Source organism: Oryzias latipes, chromosome 18, assembly GCF_053564925.1.
Source record: "Oryzias latipes strain Hd-rR chromosome 18, Olatipes_Hd-rR_3.1".
NCBI classification, from domain to species: domain Eukaryota; kingdom Metazoa; phylum Chordata; class Actinopteri; order Beloniformes; family Adrianichthyidae; genus Oryzias; species Oryzias latipes.
In genome coordinates this window covers 9188016-9206320 of record NC_136254.1, presented here as the reverse complement: position 1 = coordinate 9206320, position 18305 = coordinate 9188016, and the positions used below count along the sequence as shown (strand labels likewise).

Sequence of the window (18305 nt, the reverse complement as noted above, 5' to 3'; positions counted from 1 at the left end):
GCGCCAAGAGGGGAACACACTATCTAGTGGATCTGCTATGTGTGACCCGGCACCTTTGACCGTTGGGCCGCTCCCATTCAAGTACAGCGCCGAGAAGGGAACACACTATCTAGTGGATCTGCTATGTGTGACCCGGCACCTTTGACCGTTGGGCCGCTCCCATTCAAGTACAGCGCCGAGAAGGGAACATGCTATCTAGTGGATCTGCTATGTGTGACCCGGCACCTTTGACCGTTGGGCCGCTCCCGTTCTAGTACAGCGCCACGAAGGGAACATACTATTTATTGAGTCTGCTATGTGTTACCCGGCACCATTGACCATTGGGCCGCTCCCGTTCCAGTACGATGCCAAGATGGGAACACACTATCTGGTGGATCTGTTATATGTGACCCGGCACCATAGACCATTGGGCCACTCCATTCCGAGTAGCGGCAAGTAGACGGCACAACTTAACATACAAGTTTGAAGCTTCCACTGGAATAATATAATAAAGCATAAGTGATATCCATAATTAAAAGCTTCCATTTGAGAACTATGGATGAGCTAACGGTATAATTTTTTTAATGCTTCCATCCGGCTCATAAGATACGAGCCCAAGTAACCTCGAATTTCGGACTACACACATATCATAACACAGCTTAAGAACATCCTAATTTTGAGGCTTCCACCTGGCAAATAGTTTTCATAAAATCTAATCTGAAATTTTGTATGCCATTCTGATACTAACATATCAGTTGATTCAAGTAAGATAACTCATTGAAATTCGGAAGAGGTTTACCACCCCACCACTTCAGGGCAGAGTAGGTGCGTGGAATGCAGTCGTCGTTGCATATCCAGATCAGGTGAAGGGGCAACAATCTGCAGGGGAGCAGCAGGACGAGCAGAGACTTTGGAACTTGGAAACCATCCGACTTTGTCAAGGGTTTGACATCATCCTCCAGAAACTGGATTGCTGACCGGGGAGAGTGGGCCGCAGGCTCAGGAAGCGATGCATAGATAGACAAAGCAGCATTAGTCTTGGCAATGAATACATAAATAATTTAGACCTGATTAGTTTAGAAAGCTTATGATGAAAGGGAATGAATTCCTTTTAAGAACGACTCTGAGAAGGAGAAATCAAGTAGTGAGTTTAAAGAGAAGGTTCTGTATTCATAGTACCATAGAAAACCATTAGCCTAGATCCCAACAAGAAAGACAGTTAATATAGAATCTGCACGTAATATGTCACCAAAATATATTTTATATATGCACCAATAGTAAGAGAGAAGTAACCTTTAGTCATTCCTGGAGGGAAGCACCTTAGGAAGGCCACAGAGGAGCAGGCGAATAAAAGGATAACCAAGGCCCAAGGAGATTACGTAGATGAGGAAGTAGCATGGACAGCGGCTCTGCTAGATTTGAGGTTACAACTTGACATCATTGGTTCACAATAGATGGACAACAAAAGCACGTATAACTTAAAGTTAATTGCCAAAGGGGTGCCTGGAAACCATAATGAAGAAAATCTTTTAGATTTGAATAGAGATCATAGGGTCTGATAGTATTTAAAATGGCTGAACCTCATGCATTGAGAGGCGGAGGACAATAAGTCTCAAAAGGAGATGCTCTTAGTCGAGCGTCATATGCTTGAAAGCAGGGCCGACTGAGGATTGGTTTGCGACCCACAGTTTTACTCTTGATGCTGAAGCTAAAGAGCATCAGTGATAATTTCTACAGCCAGGAATTTAGCCCATAATACAAGTTATTTAAAACCAAACCATGTTAAATAATGGCACATTACTATTATCGCACTCTTGAAATAAGCGTTGTAATAATCTCCACGGTTGAATTCTCTCAGAACCACATGAGCCGTTGATGGACCATTAGAGCTGAATGTTTGGATTAACGACCAAACATTTTCTGGCGGCCGGACATTCATAAACAAGTCCTCATACATTTTCCTCTCCCCCAAAGGAGGGTGGAGCCACAAGTCAAGTTGAGGGAGACTGAAGACCTGAAACAACGCAATAATAAAACCACGCTAAGCGCAGAGAATTAGAGACCAGAAAAGCAAAACAGAAAATCCAGAACAAGGGAACACGGGGGCCCAGGAAGGAACAACCCAGAACGAGAAACAAGATGAACAGACTGCAGTGGTACCTCGGACCTCCAAAGATGGGAAAGATTACGTGCCGCACAAACGCAAGAGACTACGTAGAGGCAGAGAGGTATGCATCATAAACCAGAGATCCGTGTAAAAATAAATCCAGACAGGCAGAGAACCAAATGCCGTCCTTAAATTTGATTTGATTAATTTCGATTATTGTAGTCAAAACAATAAAGAATTACACAGATTTACACATATTCAGAAAACTAAATAAATCGGAAACCGAGATCCAAAAACGAGTTGCGACCACAGAGTTGCAAAAGACCGGTGACGAGGAAACAGAACAGAGAAACATCGAAAAAGAGAAAACTGCAAAACAAAGGGGGCCCAATAGAATTATACTAAATCCAGCACAGGGTTTCTGGCAATTGAAGTTAAACATGACAGATACGACAGCCGAAGGAACACCGACACATAACACGTCAAACCCCACCTAAGCCAGAAGACGCCGCAGGGAGGAATGGAGAGGCAGAACAGCAGGAGCATCAGCAGAATCAGCCTTCCCCAGCCATGTACAGCGTCCGTTGAAAAAATATAGGGATGGCAAAGCCAGCTGAGCGCAAAACAAAACCAGAAGGATCACAAGGGAAAAGCTGCTGATGCAAAAACAAACAACAATACAAGAATAAATAAATGGAGGAACCGAGGAAGACAGACGACACAACCACGTCACACCTGAAAATGTCTGAGTGGCCACCTTAGGACCGAATCAAAACAGAAAAAAAATGGGGCTCAGGGAAAAGCCCATCCAAACCCCCCACAAATCAACCATAAATCCCTAAAACCAGAGAAACAACAAAACATCAGTGAGTCAGAGAAAACAGGGCCACGTACAACAGACACATACACAGCGGGAAGGAATTCACTTCCCTGAAGGCCAGGGGAACACTCCTCACATTTCCTACACAGAAGAGACGAGACCATACACTGACCAATCCAAATGCAGGCGAAACTAGCAAATGCACACAGCTTCAACAGAAAAGAAATAAAACAAAACCACCACGACAAAGTCAGCACTGAATGATTGCCCACACAGCAGAAACCGGACCAGGTTCAGAAGAAACGCACCGTGTCTTCAAAAAGAACTACAAGTCCCAGGGTCCGTAGGGGCGTGACGTCACCCATGACCGCCGAGCAGGAAGAGAATCCGGAAGAAAACACTGCACAGAAGCGTGAGAGATAGTAACAACGCCGCTCACCAACCATCCCGCGAGCACGTCACTCGATAAGGCCGATACATCTCCCGATTGATGCCACTGACAACCGGAATGCTTCAGGACGCTTCTCCTCAGACACGCGCTGGAATACGCGAGGACCGCGGCTCCGAAGATGCGCCGGGACAGCTGTTAGCCGAAAAGAGGGGCAGACGCGGGGAGACGGACGTCCCCCGTCCCCCGTGAGAAGGGGGACCCACACGCGAAAGAACGTGGGGAGAACATCATGACGCGGAAGGAGAAGAAGAAAAGCGAGCTCGGCGAACCGGCAAAGAACGCAGTGCTGCAGTAAAGAAGGATGAACAACTTACACACCTGGACTTAAATAGGATGCTGCACAAGTGAGTTGATTAACTGACCCGCCCTAGGGGAGTGGCCTAAGTAAGCCTGCCTGAGTTGTCTTACCGAAATGCTCCCAAGGTCGCTCACTTCTGTGGCACTTTGTGACATGATATATCACGTGATAATAAAGTAATGATTAACTATTTTTTAGGGCACAATCTCTGGAAAACTTTAGATATGGAGGTTGCAGAGACCCAGAAGACGAGAAACGCAACAGCTGACTCCATTATTGAAGTCCAACGCTACCTGGCAGAAACAAACACACCAGAAACCAAGATCCTTTGCAATATTGGAAACGGAACCAGGAAATATACCCACATCTTCATCAACTTGCACTTAAAACTCTCTGCTCACTATCATCGTCTGTACCGTGCGAAAGAGTATTTTCCAAGGCTGGGGAGCTGGTGTGTAAGAGGAGAAATCGCCTTAGAGCAAAGACACTCCAAAAACCTTTGTTTCTCAATAAAAATTCATGAACTAATCCCTTTTTTGTCTTTTATTTCATATGATTTAACAGTTAAGTTGACAAATGTGCACATAAGTTAAAAAATTGTAACTCTGAATTTTTACTCTAATTTGCTATATTTTACATACCAACTCAGTTTTAGGATTTACACGAACAAAGAATTTATTTACCTGCAATGATTTTATAACTACTGCAGGTGTCACTATTGGGTGACCAACACAGTATCAATACAGTGCTGACTCAGTTTGTTTAGTGTGTCAATACACTCCTTGGGGTATCATCGTCCCATCACTACCGAATGAAGGCCCACACAGGGGAAACCAGACCAGGTGTTGAAGAAAATGCAGTGCTGCAGTAAGAAAGATGAACAACTTACACACCTGGACATAAATAGGATGCTGCACAGGTGAGTTGATTAACTGACCCGCCCTAGGGGAGTGGCCTAAGTAAAGCCTGCCTGAGTTGCCTGCCCGAAATGCTCCCAAGGTCGCTCACTTTCTTGTTTTGGTCGCTCCCTCTGTGCTGAAGCCTTCTGCTTGTCACTCAAAATGATCTTTTCCAGAACTTTTTGAAAGATGTTTCCAGATCTTAACATCCACTCAGAAAACAGATGAGTCTCTCTGGAGAAACCAGGACTAGTTTTCATCCTTTCTCTGTCATTTCTTTTTCTTGAATCTTCAGGAAAAAGAAATGACTCCTTCATGTTTAATCTGGGACATGGCCAGCAGAGGGCGACACATCACTTAACTGCACTGAGCTCATTCATTTGTATTGGCTCCCTTTGTATGTGTGCACTGTGTGTGTGTTCTTTGTAATGTTATGATTGCTTCCCAGAACCGGGCCTTTATGAGAATCTGCCTGCACTTGCCTGGTCTTAACTCCAGGATGAGATTTGTCTGATTGTTGTTCTCAAAACAGGAAGTGCTCAAAGATCACTTCAGAAACTCAGAAAAATGTCTTCTTCAAGCTAAGAAATTGGACCTTTGGAGGAAAAATCTAAACTGCTGTTGTGGTCGATGTTTGAGACTTTTACTTTCATTTAAAAAAAAGTATTTTTTATTCTGTGATAAACAATATTTTCTGCTGTCAATCAACATTTATACCAAAAACTTTGTCACTGACAGGAAAGTCCTTCAAAGAGGTTAATGTGCAAACTTCCAACAAAGATTCATTTAGAGAAATAAACTGTTTGTCCGTCAGAATGGGTCAAACCCTAAAACCTGTGTTTTCTTAGAGGTTCAGTTCTGGACTTAAACCAGGTTAGACCGTCAGAGTGAACCTTGAGGTCTGCAGATTTCAGCTTCATTTCTATTTTCCTCTCCAGTAAGAACAAGTTGTTCTTCCTCAGAGGAAGAGCTCTATTTCTGTCTCTTCTCCTGAATCAGCAGCTGAGGCAGCATCTCATCCTCAGACTCAAAAGTCCTAAATGAGACACGACCACCATAAACCACCTGATCGTCCACACAGCGCCTTAGATGAGCCAAGTTTTCCTAAACAAAGATGCTGTCACAGGCTTGTATTTATTAGAGCCATTGATTTATTAAAACTAGGGCTGATTTGGAGATTTTATCTCTTTTTAAATGCATCATAGAAGCTGTTTGTTCTGGTTGAAGTCTTTGTTTTGAGTCTTTATTTTTTTTTCTGGTTTTGGGAGAACCGGGAGGTTTACCTCACCTTACTTTGTTTTGTCTAATTGTTCATTTCTAACATGGCCACGCCCCTTCAGGCTTCATTTACACCTGTCAGAATCCTTGGGGTGACATCAGGAATCATCAGTCCAATTATATATAAATATGATGGAACTACCTATCAGCCTCCAGATTTCTCTCTGCAGATTCTCTCTATTCAGTTTAATTCAGATGTTCAGAGGTCAAAAGATCTAAAGTGCTGCAAAAGAGGACAGACTTTTTCAGTGTGAATACACCCTAAGAGAAGAAAATGGCTGCAGTATAGATAGTTTTTATGAAATCAAATAAAAAAAGACCAAAATCCAACAGCTCTGTTCATGTACATATGTTAGTGTTGTTGTGTCTGTCCATGAAGCTTGTGCCATTTCATTTCACTTAATTAAAATGATACAGAAATGTCAGATGCAGGAGGTTTTGAACACTTTTCTCATATCACGACTCTGGAGACGTCGAACGTTGTCAGCAGGTTTAATGATATTTAAAGGGAAAAACTGAAAGCAAATGTTCAACAATTAATGTATATAAATATGCATACCATTCCATCATTACTGTACAAAACCAAAAAATAAAATAATAGAATGATAAACATATTTCTTGACCAAAATTAGTAGTACAGTGATCCCTTGCTATATCACGGTTTACTTTTCACGGTTTCGTTACTTCACGGATTTGGATTGTGCATTGTGTTCTGCATTCTGATTGGCTAAAAAGTCACTCAGCGAGTAGCTCAAGAATGGGACCCTTTGATGAGCCGTTCATTACAGTTCTCCAACATAATCGATGATGGCATGTCGGTGTATAAGGATCTTTAGCAAAGAAGAAAAAAGAGCGACAACAACTGCCTATCACTATGTTCCTCTCCCGAACAAACACACCTGCAGCTGCACCGCGGGCTTCAAAAGGAAAAAACGCTGCAGAGGATGCAGCGGCTCAGTATGAAGAGCAGTGAAAAAGAAGACCGGAGTCACTACTATCTGTCCCACTGTACTTTTTTATTTTTTTCATAATCATTTTAAATTTTCCTCCGTTTAATCCACTCGGGTCGCGGTGGGCGGGGCTAATCTCCGCAATTTAAAGCCTTCTGTTCTTATCGATGATTGAAATTATTATTTGACAGCACACTACAGGAGTTATTTGTTGAAAAAACGTTTCTAAAGTACTTTTATTTGTTAAAAAAACAATTGATTTAGCCTGTTAAATGGTTTGTTCTTTCTTTTCAATGTATAATAGTGAATTTCATTGTATAATAATTGCAAAAAAAATAAAGGTTTCTACTTCACGGGTTCTATTTGGAACGTAACCCCCGTGATAATCAAGGGATCACTGTAATCCTTTATCTTCTATTCTGTTTTTGCCTTTCGGGGTCACTAGGCTGCTGGAGCCTATCCCGGCCACTTGTGGGCAAAGGCAGGGGACAACCCGTACAGGTCGCCAGTCTGTCACATGGTAGAGTGTCCACAGTCACACATCCATGCACTCTTACATTAACACTTAGGGACAATTTTGACCAATTAATCTATGAAGCATGTTTTTGGACAGTGGGAGGAAGCCAGAGTCCCCACGGGGAGAACATGCAAACTCCACACAGAAAGGTCCCCCACTGATGTTCGTCATTGAGGTCCCCCAGCCTTGAACAGGGGCCTTCTTCCTTTGAGGCAAGAGTGCTAACCAGAGCACCACCAAGCAGCCGAAATCAGAATTAATAAAATTCCATTTTCACCACGTATCGGGGATGCAACCTCTGACTTGAGAAAATTCTTTAAATGACACAACGCAGTGCGTGCATGCTTGCAGGTCTTTTCTGTTTCTACATGTGCACTTTTTTAACAAAGTTCATTCAAATAAATTCGTTGAAAAACAATACCTGTTGCAACCGCTAGAGGTCACTAGAAACAGGTCGAAAATAATCAGCCCATTCGGAAGATTTAAAACACATTAATAAAACAGAACTTTAGAAAAGTGTTACAGTGACCCAAATCCTTGTGTGGACTCAAATACAATTCAGAAATCATTTCAATTGTAAAGAAGTTTTCTACAGTTTGTTAGTCGTGTTCAGCAGCTGCAGAAAGAGTCAGAAGCTGAGTTCCTCAGGAGTTTCTCATCTTTAAAGAAGTCTAAATCCAGGTGGCGCTCTTGGAGTTCCAGGATAGAAAAGCAGACAGCCCAGTTTTTCTTCATTCTTCTTCAGCTCCTGCTGATGACAGAGACATTGACTTTATTTAAGCTTTTTCTTCTAGAAATGTTTCATTCTGACATGTGAGAGATTCTCTGCAGGTGAGTCCTGAAGAATTCCAGTGTGATTCAAGGCTGTTTGATTCGTTTGTGCTCTAAGTGTTAGACAGTAAAGCACTGGCAGCATTCAAACTAGGAATCCATCAGTTCCACCAAAGTCAAGTTCAACCAGAAGAAAATCCTCATCAAAGACCTGAAGAATGTCAGTCTGAGAGCAGAAGCTGCACGAGTCAAACAAAAGCAGCAGAAAACATCAAAGTCCATCTATGATCTTCATCCTCTTCCTCCAGAGGAAGATCACATAGATTCTGAGAGTCTTGGTGAATTTCCTAACTTGTGTTGCTCAAACCCTTCAGTCTCATAGAAAACATGCTTCCTCTTCTTGGTGTTTTAAAATGTTCTTGTAGCATTTTTCTCATGATAGAGGACATTTATAAAGGAAATTAAAACTACATTTCTGAGTATTTCTTTATTTAAATTGTTGTGAATTGATAGCAGACAACAAAATACTGTCTTGAAGCATGAGAGTGGTCTGAGGCTGGAGGATTCTCTGTTTTTGATGGACACTAAACTTTTAGATTTACGTAGGTTACCTTCTTTTTATGAGAGTGTTTTAAGTATCTGCACCGTTTGAGTGTTGTGAAATAAATAAAAACCTCTCCCTCTCTGTTTTAGCTCTTAAAGGAGCCTTTGATCTTTGGTTGGAGATTTGGGATGAAACCACCCCTGGACTTCAGTTGACCTTCATTTTGCAGCTCTGTAGTTCTGACCCTGGAACAGCTGTCTTCACTGTGCAGACAGGAGGACGTTGTATATTAACCGAGTGAAGGCTTTGAACAGGACTAAGCTGCAGAACCGCCTTTCCAGTGCATGGACTGAAAAACTGAGTGGAGGGGAGGATGGACCGCAGTGGAGAGTTCTTTAAAAAGCTCCTAAACTGAAGAGAACTGGTGACCTCCAATGGAGGATCTGACATGGGGCTGTTATTTGGAACTGCTTTATCTTTGTTCTCAACCACTGTTTCTGACCGCTGCCCTTTTTGTGACCTAAGGGAGACACTTTCTCATGATTTTTTAGCCTTTCAGGCCTCTTCTCTCTTTATATGTTTGTGTTTGCTGTTTTACTGTCAGTTTTTCTATTTGATGTTTTATTTATGGGTCAGGGTTCAAGAAGGTGGACAAAGAGAAAAGACAACTGCTTCATTTCATTGTTGGAGAAGCCAAACTTGCAGTTCATGTCAGCAGGAAGCATAAATTTGTGGATCAACCTTTTACTGATTCTGTCTCAGTGAGTCACTTTCTGAGTTTAAACAAACTGAACTATTGCAAAAAAAATAATCCATTACATCAACCAAAAAATACCCTCAGATTACCTATGTTGGCATAATCTGGATCATTTTCTGGGTCTTCAAGGCCTCTGAGTGACTCATAAAGAGGAACATCACCTTCAAATACAAACCAGAAGAAAATGAAATTAGAAATTTCAGACAAACTTTTCAAACATGTTCATTCAATGATTTCTTCATGAAAAATAAGAAGTCAGAATTCAAGCTGACCATGGAGCAGAGAGGCATATGTGTTGTGTTGAGCATCAATCTCATCTGGAACATAATTCTGATTTTGTTCATCAGACCTGCTGAGAAGAAAGAAATAGAAAGATTAGAATGATTGAAAACATCATCTCCAAGAAAATCATCTGTCACACTTCAAACATAGAAACACAGAGCTGCACAAACCTGATGATGTCTGAATCTGGAAAAGAGAAAAATCTGTTATTGATTAACATGAGATTATTATGAATATTATCTAATAATAATAATATTTCTCACCTCTTGATCTTTTGTAGAGAAACCACATCATGAATAGAAAAATGACCAAAACTACAGAAGTTAGAGCAACAACCAAGACAGGAAATGAGGAGCTGTCAGGTCTGGATGTAGCTGTAAAAAAACATGTTTTATTCAAATATATGTAAATATTATCACCTAAAGGATTTCCAATGAATCAATAGAGATTTGCTGACATGTTACTGCCAACCAGCTCTGTGGTGATTCTTTTCCTGAGGATTGACACTTGTAGAAGCCTTCATGAGACTTTGACACTGCAGGGATGATCATCTCCACTCTGCTCTCACTTTGGATGATTGTGTCATTTTGATAGAAAAACACTTTAGAAAGAAGATTTTCTGTCCTCAACTTGCAGCCAAGAGTAACAGAATGTCCCTCAGTCACAGGATGGACAGGACTCAGCAGGAGAAGCTCATCATCATCTGGAAACATCAACATTCATCTTCATCACATATGATCCCAACATGTTTGACGTCTGCTTCATTCTGCTTTGACATCCAGTTGATCATCTAAATCCATCTTCAACTTCTGCATGTGTTTCAAATCAATCCAATGATGAAAGTCAAGCTAAAAATAGGAATCCAAACATGTTTCCACTCACAGTGTCCAGTGATGTTGACTGCGTTGCTGAATGCTGATCCAGACTCACACCAGTACACTGCATTACTGGACTGGATCTTCTGAACATGACATGTTGATCCATTCATTGTTCCCCAGTCAGAACAGAATGACAGGAAGTCAGGAAGCAGAAACCTGCTGACTCTCCACTCAGCAGAGTTTCCTCACAGCTCAGTGAGACAGAGTCAGAGGTGAAGTGTTGGACTCTGTCGGGACTCACTGAGAGAGACGCTGATGGATGAAGATCTGAAAACAAACAGGATGAAGATCAGCACACTTTAGCTTCATTTGGAGAGCAAAGAGACACAAAAACAAATGTGTTTCAATGGATTTTCATTCAATGGCTTGGAGTTAGAATGGCTCTATGCAAATGAAAAAGAAACATTTGTTTCCAACATTTTGAATGACAGTTGACTGTTAGCAATAAGTGGAAAGAAGCAAACTAAAGAGCAGAATCTGACGGCATTAGAAATGTGAAGAGAAATCATTCAGTGTTGACAGAAATGAATCAACAATCAGAAGTCTGACCTCCAGACCAGACAAAGTGAGGCTGACTGTAAAGAGTGTAGAAGTGTGGCTCTCCTCTTCCAGCTCTGCACACATATCCTGCTGTGTGTGTCTGTCCATGAATGATGTAGGAGTTGTCTGCAGTCCCATTGGAGCTAGCAGGCAGCAGCTCATAGCTGTAAGAGCCAGACTTGTGTGATAGATCAGGAACAGCTTTATACCAGTAGAAGCTCCATCCTGCAGACACATGTTCAACCTCACAGCTCAGAGTCACTGAGGCTCCAGGACTCAACCACCATGGAGACACTCTCAGGACAGGTTCTGGGGGAGAAATAGTGTTGTTTTTAGTGACTTGGTTGTGTTTCTGACCAAACTCTTTCATGTGACACCTTTGGTTCTGATAGAAGAAGCTCCACAGGTTGACAGAACTCTGATAACTCTGCTGTCAGACAGAAATGAAGCAGGAGATTTTTCACTTTCTTCAAGATTGTTTTGACCTCTCTGCTGCTCTGCTGTGACTTCTGCTGCTCTATGACAGAGCCTCTATGACAAACTACACTATTGGAAGAAATGATCAGCAGCTTCTCTTCAACAGAGATCATTTATTGTCAATGTTTCACTTTTACAGATGATGGACCAACTCTGTCAGCGTGCAACACTTTGATTTTTGCAGGAACTGCAACAGAAACACAGCAATGCTCTTTAGCTGAAATGGACTCAGTATTTTTAATTCTGTCTATTCCACAGTTATGTTGGTTTTTCATCACAAATTGTTCCAGTCACTAAGTTGCTATGGTTACCAGTACCCCTCCCTGCTGTGTATTTTCAAATATGCCAATCAAAACCATAAAAAAGGAAACAGTAATTTAATGATTAAGATTGAATATTTTCACAGCTGTTTTCAAATCAAGCACACAGTGTCACACCAACATCCTTTTGTTAGTTTTATGTGTTTACATTTACAGCAGGGCTCATTTTGGCCTTTTTAGAAGACATATTTGTTCCAGTGACTTTCTAGTTAAAAGGGAAGAAGAAGTTGTGCTTAAAAAATTAGAGTGAAGAACTTTAGTACTAAAACTTAACAGATTCATAGATATTGTTCAAAATAAAAAACTTTGAACTGTTTTTATTTTTTACTCCATTAAAACCTTTTTAAACTTACCTTCACTGTTTACTGGATCACTGAACTCTGTGTGATAAACTGGTTCTCCTCTTCCTCCTCTGCATCTGTAGACTCCTCCCTGTGAGACTCTGATTTGTCCATTTGAGAGGAAATCAACATCTTGTGTTCTCAGCAGTTTGGAGGGTTTCTCTCCTCTGAACCAGAAGAAACTCCAAGCAGATGATGAAGGCTTCACTGAACAGCTCAGGGTCACTCTGCCCCCTACTGGAGACTTTGTGATCTTCAGTTCAGCCTTTGGTTTGTGTGCTGTGGAGTTCAACAAATGGATGTAATTATCTGTCTAAACAGAGACAAACATCTCAAATAAAAGTCTTAAGAAAAAATACATTTATAAATAAGGATCATTTATTTGTCTATTTCCTACATTCATTCTTATAAAACACAGATATTTTGATGTGTTTTAACAAACTTAAAAAATCAAATTTACCTAAAACAGACAACCTTAAAGCTTCACTCCACTTTGTAGCAGAATATGAATCCTCTGTGGGTCTGCTCTTACAGCTGTAGTCTCCACTGATGGAAGCTGTGATAGTCCAGTCTTTCTGCTTTGTCCTGAATGTCTGTGACTGAGGTGTTCTCCATTCATACTCCCACTGAACTCCTTCACCTCCCTGAACCTCACATGTCAGAGTGATCGTCTCTCCTCTGAAGATCTGAGACCAGCTGGGTTTTTGGGTTACACTGACTTTGTTGGAAACTGTTTCCATCAGATTTAAAAACAATAAAACACATTTTTAATGTTCAAATCAATGATTGTGAAAAGCTTTCAATAAAGTGAAATCCCTCACAGGTTATTTGAATGGTGACTTCATCACTTGGATCAGAGTAGACGGCTGGTTCTCCTCTAAATCCTCTGCATCTGTAGATTCCTCCTTGTGAGACTCTGATGTTTCCATTTAGTCCATCATTGATTGTGTCTTCAGAGGTGTGTGAGGTTCTTCTGAACCACTCATATTTCCAACCAGCAGATTTCTCCACAGAGCAGATCAGTGTCACTCTGTCTCCTACTGACACAGTTGTTGTTGCTGCTGTCAGTGTGGCTCTGGCTCTGTCTGCAATGTTTGACAAACACATTTACACTTAATAATTATGACAATAATGTTGCATCAGTTATATCTATAAGCAGAGTTTATACATTTAGGAATGATTATGTAAAAACATCCATTTTGAATAGATGCTTTAGTTTGTTCAACATGATTACATTCTTAAATATAAATTCTCTCATAAAATGAGTCATGTCTAAAACACACTAATAAATTACCTGATACACGTATAGAGACTCTGTTGCTGCACTTTGTATAATCTGAACCCTTCCTGAGACCACAGCACTGAAAATCACCACTGTCTCGTTCATACAGAGGATTTAGTTGGAGTTCTTGTTGTGCGACGTCAGAATAAGGTATCCAATCACTTCTCTTCAATGTGTATTTCCATTCATCTGTTCTTCCTTCCTTCATGTCACATTTGAAGGTTAAAGATTCTCCAACAAAAAAAGTTGACCATTTGGGTTCAAAGGTCAACACAGCATCTAGAAAAAACACAAACACACAATTTACAAAAAATGAAAACTTTTGAAAAAAAACAAACATTAACATTTTAAAATCAATCAGGTTTTTTGTCTAAAAATGATGCATCAAACTGACATGAATGTAAAAATTATGAAAAGAAACATCAAAAAGTCCAAAAGTGTCACCTTCAGTGTGTCCACTGTGGAGGAGTGAATACAGCACTACTGTACATGAAAGATGGAAACATCAGAGATTCAGAAACTGATACAATATTTCAACAATAGAAAGAAATTAAACTAAAACTGTCAATGAATGTGACATTAAGTCAATGGTTTCTCTAACAATAATGTCAAAGTTTTAGTAAATAAACCAAGAAAAATGATTTCTTTCTAAAGAAAACTGTTCATCATGATCCCTGATAGAGTTCAGCTGAATCCTGTGGAGAAAACAGCTGCAGTTGAAACATGAAATTCTAACAATTTAGTTCAAAAATAGTTTTTCTTTGGTTTGACATTTTTCCAGATGAATGTGATGAAAACAGCAAAAGTTCTTGTGAAAAACTCACAGATGAACTCCAGTTTACAGAGCAGAGTGTGTCCCATCCTCACAATCAAATCACACTGATGAGAAAATCCTGATGGAAAAGAGAAAAATGAAAGTGTGTTTCAGGAAAAGCAAAGAACTGTGAGAAACTAAAAAAACATGATGTTTTCTGTAAAGATTGAATGGAAAAGACTCACTAACTTCTAGTTTCCTTCTTTTAGATAACAATAACACAACTGTCACAACGTCCTCGACTGAGCAGGAATAAAAAAAGCTAAACTGATTTAATAAAGACTGATGACAAGAAAAAAGTTATTTCATTCTGGTAAGTCTAGAATACTCACAGTGTGGACTGACTGATAGTAGTTCTGCTCTTTGTTCATCCGTGTCCTCTCTTCTAACAGCAAATGTCTTCATTCTTCTAAACCACTAAGATCAGCTTCTGGGATGTGAAGAGTCACATGGTCTCAGTGCAGAAACATTTTCTATTTCTGCATTTTATGGTCACTTCCTGGTTGAAGTGTTAACATCACATCATTCACACCAGATGAAGAAGAAAATATAAAAACTGCTGCAGCATGAAGTCATGAGAAGGTGAACTTTGTCCATTTTCATCCTTTCAGTCGCTCATGTTCTAAAGAATTTTCTCCCTGAAATGATTTAGTCATTTGTTGCAGTTTCTTTGTGTTTCAGAAACACTTTGAAGCTGCTCCGAAAGTCACTTTTTGTGTGAATAAACCCTGAACTTCTCCCAACAAAGAACACTGCCCCCTTTTTCATCACTTCAACCTTTGATTTACAGACTGATTGATTTCACTGCTGTTTCCATCTGAATGAACAACAATGTGTCAACAATTGGTGTTGAAGCAGTGAAGGTGACCTGCTTGATGGTGACATGAGTTGTGAGTGAAATGTTTGGAACCAGGAGGAAGATCAGCTCCTCTCACAGCAACAACAGAGAGAAGCAGGAAAACACACGCAGAACACAACCATTTGACTCCTTCATGCTCAGCTGAGAGATTCTTGACTTTTTTACTGTCAGATCACAAAATAGCAGCTAAACATAAACACATGATGTTATTTCGTAAAAATAACTACTAAAATGAAGTTTTGTTCTAGTCAACAATTGGTGTTGAAGCAGTGAAGGTGACCTGCTTGATGGTGACATGAGTTGGGAGTCAAATGTTTGGAACCAGGAGGAAGATCAGCTCCTCTCACAGCAACAACAGAGAGAAGCAGGAAAACACCAGCAGACCACAACCATTTGACTCCTTCATGTTCAGCTGACAGATTCTTGACTCTTTTACTGTCAGATCACAAAACAGCAGCTAAACATAAAAATATGATGTTATTTTATAAAAAATAATTAATAAAATAAGGTTTTCTTCTACTCAAAAAAGCATAAACTTATAGAATATTTTATATTATTGTTGAATATGAGAAACTATTTCATATAATCATTTAAATCTTCTTCTAACTGTGAATGTGGTTTGTCTGTTGCCTTTGTTTCACACTTAGCTGTTAAAAACTGCAGAAAACTTTGACCGCAGAGTTTCTTTCTCAGTTATTTTTTTATTTTCAACTGAATTTATTTTTTATAACAAAGTGTTCTACAGCAGAAAAAAGTGAACAGTTTTATATATATAATATTGTTATTTTATATTGTGTGATTTTATATATAAATTGACTCTACGGGCTTTGTATAAAAGGTTCATTCATTTAAAGTCAATCAGTTTTAACATAAAACATGCTACATGTATAAAGTGGAGCAATTCTACATTCAACACATAATGTATAAATGTTCTCAAACTCTGTTGGAATTCTCCTTTAAGCTTCATGCAAAGAAAACTATAGACTGAACATCTGAAACAGGACATGAAATAACTTTACATCGACAAGGATAAATATGTAGCATACTGACTAAGATCAACAAAAACACTGGAAAAATGTCTGCTGCTACATGTGGATTGTACTGTAAGAATTTGGCATCAATAACATGAAAGCATGGATCCATTTTGTCTTGTATTAATGGTTCAGGCGGGTGGTGGTGGTGTCATGGTGTGGGGGATGTTTCATATCTTATTTCTAACTAACTTCTTTCTAACTTTCTAACTTCTGATGGCTACTTCCAGCAGGACAAGGCACCATGTCCTTACCAGAGGGGGAGGTTGTTGTGAGAATCTGAAGCAGATTATTGATCCATCAGGCTGCAGTTGTTCCCACCAGAGAATGTTATTGTCAAATTTGACGATTATACATCGAGGGTGGGGCTTATGACTGAGGGGAATGAGACGACCTAAAGGGATGAAGTCCTGAAACTTGGAGAGTGGAGTGAATTTAACAACCTGGCACTGAACATCACCTAAACTTAAGAACTCATCATAGAATCACACGCTCCATTGTACATCAACATCAAACAGGTGGAGCGAGTAGATCCTTCAAATTCCTTTAGGTCCACATCTCTGCAGAACTCTCCTGAATGGCCAACACCTCTGCCCTGGTTAAAAAGGTTCAGCAGCAGCTACACTTCCTCAGGAAGAAGAAACTCCAGCCCACAAACTGCATTGAGCATAAAAAAATAACCGTAAGAAAAAAAACCTGCGGTCAAAGCTGCTGCAGTTTTTCTCTGATAAGTGTGAAACAGAGGAAGCAGACAAACACATTCACAGTTACAAGAAAATTTAAATAATTTTCTGAGATAGATTATTATTTCAAACAATAATCTAAATTATTCTTTAAGATTAAGCTTTTTGTTATAGAAAAAAACTTCATTTTTTCTGTTATTGTTGTGGTCTGCGTGTGTTTTCCTGCTTCTCTCTGTTGTTGCTGTGAGAGGAGCTGATCTTCCTCCTGGTTCCAAACATTTCACTCACAACTCATGTCACCATCAAGCAGGTCACCTTCACTGCTTCAACACCAATTGTTGACACATTGTTGTTCATTCAGATGGAAACAGCAGTGAAATCAATCAGTCTGTAAATCAAAGGTTGAAGTGATGAAAAAGGGGGCAGTGTTCTTTGTTGGGAGAAGTTCAGGCTTTATTCACACAAAAAGTGACTTTCAGAGCAGCTTCAAAGTGTTTCTGAAACACAAAGAAACTGCAACAAATGACTAAATCATTTCAGGGAGAAAATTCTTTAGAACATGAGCGACTGAAAGGATGAAAATGGACAAAGTTCATCTTCTCATGACTTCATGCTGCAGCAGTTTTTATATTTTCTTCTTCATCTGGTGTGAATGATGTGATGTTAACACTTCAACCAGGAAGTGACCATAAAATGCAGAAATAGAAAATGTTTCTGCACTGAGACCATGTGACTCTTCACATCCCAGAAGCTGATCTTAGTGGTTTAGAAGAATGAAGACATTTGCTGTTAGAAGAGAGGACACGGATGAACAAAGAGCAGAACTACTATCAGTCAGTCCACACTGTGAGTATTCTAGAATTTTTTTTATAACTTTATTTTTATTAGTTTTTGTTACATGAACACAAATCCCAAACAACATCACAAAAAAGGTCAATAGGTGCTCCGTAAGTCTGTTATACAGTGTCCATTTTTTCCACTTTCGGTGTAATTGTGCCTCTTGTAGTTTCAGTCTGTGTGTTATTATTTCCATTTAGTATATGTTGTTGATTGTTGATGTCCATTGCTCCTTTGAAGGGATCTCCGTAGTGCCCCAGTTCTTGGTTATTGTTTTTTGGCGGCTAGTGACATAACTTTAAATAAATATTTATCACTTTGGTGGATTGAGTTCCCTGAAAACATGTACAGATAAAACAGTTCTGGTACCAAAGGAATTGTGTATCCAAGCACTTTGCATGTGAGATCACCCCCCATCTTCCAAAAACCTGCTATATTATGACATTTCCAAAATACATGAGAATGATCAACATTTATTTCTCCACATCCGCGCTAACAGCTCTGATTTGTTTTTAACTGTTTATTCTTTAATTTGGGCGTTATGAAGAATCTTATAAGGTTCTACCAGGCAAACTCTCCATGTTCGGGAT

At 39.8% G+C, this 18305-nt stretch overlaps 1 long non-coding RNA gene across 1 annotated transcript; it reads right to left on the bottom strand.

The window, feature by feature from the left end:
- Positions 1–9897: 9897 nt before the first annotated feature.
- Positions 9898–10710, bottom strand: LOC144987374 (uncharacterized). The gene is made up of 3 exons (XR_013651256.1): positions 10536–10710; positions 10111–10356; positions 9898–10027 (listed from the first exon to the last, which is right to left on the bottom strand). It is a non-coding gene; the product is annotated as an uncharacterized LOC144987374 (long non-coding RNA).
- Positions 10711–18305: the final 7595 nt, after the last annotated feature.